This window comes from Panthera uncia (assembly GCF_023721935.1).
Source record: "Panthera uncia isolate 11264 chromosome D3 unlocalized genomic scaffold, Puncia_PCG_1.0 HiC_scaffold_8, whole genome shotgun sequence".
Taxonomy (NCBI): Eukaryota; Metazoa; Chordata; class Mammalia; order Carnivora; family Felidae; genus Panthera; species Panthera uncia.
This window is the reverse complement of record NW_026057586.1, coordinates 26,224,841-26,227,260: the sequence shown is the minus strand read 5'-3', so window position 1 is coordinate 26,227,260 and position 2,420 is coordinate 26,224,841. Positions and strand designations below refer to the sequence as shown.

The window sequence follows — 2,420 nt, the reverse complement described above, 5'->3', positions numbered from 1 at the left end:
CCCACCCCTCGGGCCGCCCGGACGGCCGGGCCCTCCCCCGCCGCTCCCGCCGGCCCACCTCCGCTTCCGCCCTGCGCCCTCCGCCGCCGGCCGCAGCGGCGCGGCGCACCCACCTCCGGGCGGCTCGCTCGGCGCTCGCTGGCTGCTGGCTGGGAGCTGCTCCGCCGCCGCCGCGGCCGCGCGGTAGACCCGCCTCCCACCCCGGGCCGCGAGCCCCGCCGATTCGCCGGCGCAGCCCCGGGGCTGGCACCCTGCCGCCCGCTGATTGGCGCCCCCGGCCGCCCGTTAGGGCGCGAGGCACGCCGGCCGAGCGCAGCGCTCGGCGCGCACGGAAGACGGGGTGAGCGGAGGAGGGAAGGAAGGAGGCCGAGCACCCGGGAAGGGTCGGGGCGCGAGCGGGGTTCGGAGAGTCGCGGGCCACTACCTCCCCACCTTCTTTCCCTTTGGCCGCCCCGCCCTCCCGGCCGGACCGGCGGCGCGCGCAGCCAATCAGCGCGCGCGGTGCTCGGGGTGTGAGCCGCGCGTCGGGGGCCTCGAATCGGAAGGGAGACGTCGCTCGCTGATTGGTCCCGCCTCCCCCGTAGAGCGTGAGGCGAGGCGCGGCCGGGCGGGAGGGCTGCCGGGCGGCCGAGGATGAGGCGGAGTGGGACGCCCGCGGTTTCGGTTGACTACGTCTGGGGCGCGATTCCCACGAGGCTCTGGGAAGAGAAGGGGAGGGGAGAGATGAGCAGGGGAAGGGAAGGCACGGAACCCGCCGAGCTGCCGACCACCCCTCACTCATCGCCTGGGCCCGGGGCCCCTCCCCGGTCTCCTGCCAGCGCCATTGGGTGGGGCCTGTGGGGGCCGCCGCCTAGTCCACCTTCCGTACTCAAGCCGGGAGTGGACACGTGCTCATCTTTTGAGGGGGCCCGGGGTCCGCCTCGGGGACAGGACGAGATGGGGCAGAAAACGGGTCCGCAGAAACCCGAGGACCCGACCCACCCTGGGCCCGCCCAGAGGCGAACGAGTGGGCGGGGCCCTCGTGGTGGTAAACGGGGCGGGGTCCGAGATGTAAATAAGCCCAAGGAGGGGATTTTTACGGGGTTTAGGAGCCAGGGTAAGGGATGCCAGGTATTTAGGTAGAACCGGAATCTTGGTTCTGTCTTCGTTAAAAATGGTGCTAGTCATGCATGCTCTGAAAGATCCTTGCGAAGTCTAAAAGATAAGCGCTTAGCACGATGCTCCCTAATTGCTGGGTTATCTTCCCTTCCTCTTCAATTCTCCACTGATGAGGCGATGTTCTTAGGCTCCAACTTCGCACATGTGCGATACAAGGCCCTAAGCTGCTGGCAGTCCAAGGCTGGTGGGTGGGTGTCTGCACTTCAGTAATCTTGTCGCTTATACCCTACGGACACCCAAGCCTATGCTGAAACATTGAACCCAGCTAATCACATCAAGTATTTATTAAGCACCTACTACGTTTGGCGGGGAGCACCACAGAGCCAAAGACGAAGAGGAACAGGTCTTACACGGGTAGTTGGTGCCAGAGCAAGACCGGAACTCAGTTTTCTTGGCTCCATGGCCCACACTCATCCCCCTCCATCCTTACTTTGTGGCTTCAACGGGGAGCTCAAGACAAACGAGGAAAGAGACACTTGGTAGTACACATCTGTTTTCTAACAGGCCAGGTGACCATTTTCAACAGCAAGAGTTTTGAAGCATACTCTTTCTTTTCAGAAATGAAAGCTTCCCTGAAGAGCGTGCCTTCAAATGGACTTGGAGAGATAGTTGGCCATTCTCTGTGTCCTGCAGGTTTTCCAGACCATCAAGATGTTCATTTCTACCACCTCCTCCAATATGGAAGCCCTGGAGTTAAGCAAATTGTAGTTTTGAATGCTGCTGTGTTCCCAATCTGTGAGCTTTGACAAGTGGAATTCACCTGCAATGATGGCTCTTTAAAAATAGTTACGTCATGGGGCGCCTGGGTGGCTCGGTCAGTTAAGCGTCCGACTTCGGCTCAGGTCATGATCTCGTGGTCTGTGAGTTCGAGCCCCGCGTCGGGCTCTGTGCTGACAGCTCAGAGCCTGGAGCCTGCTTCAGATTCTGTGTCTCCCTCTCTCTCTGCCCCTCCCCTGTTCATGCTCTCTCTCTCTGTCTCAAAAATAAACGTTAAAAAAAATTTTTTTTAAATAAAAATAGTTACGTGGTGATTCAATAAAATAAATATGACCATGAAGAGCATAGGGCTTTGAAGTGGAAGGAAAGTCAATAGTCGTTATCATTTCTTCCTTTCTGTTTGTGCTAAGATGAACGTACTCGGCAGAAATTCTTCACAAGTTTACCTCCAGGGTGGATTCTACCATTGTCAGTTTAGGGACAGCTGTATTCACCCCTTTTAAAAATTAGCTTGTGAAGCAGACCCGGGAAGCCAATTGGTGGAG

General features: G+C 59.3%; 1 protein-coding gene and 1 long non-coding RNA gene across 8 annotated transcripts in view; one reads left to right on the top strand and one right to left on the bottom strand.

The window, feature by feature from the left end:
- Window positions 1-331, bottom strand: part of SMAD2 (SMAD family member 2) — an 86,558-nt gene extending 86,227 nt beyond the window's left edge. For 2 of the 7 annotated variants that reach the window (XM_049620111.1, XM_049620115.1), the window contains exon 1: window positions 114-324. The gene's annotated coding sequence lies outside the window, so the exon portion shown is untranslated. Of the gene's footprint in view, window positions 1-58 lie in introns of all 7 variants that reach the window. The other 5 variants (XM_049620114.1, XM_049620116.1, XM_049620118.1 and 2 more) reach the window with 4 other exon arrangements.
- LOC125914629 (uncharacterized) lies at window positions 260-2,094 on the top strand. Its single transcript, XR_007455370.1, has 2 exons — window positions 260-340; window positions 1,717-2,094. It is a non-coding gene; the product is annotated as an uncharacterized LOC125914629 (long non-coding RNA).
- Window positions 2,095-2,420: the final 326 nt, after the last annotated feature.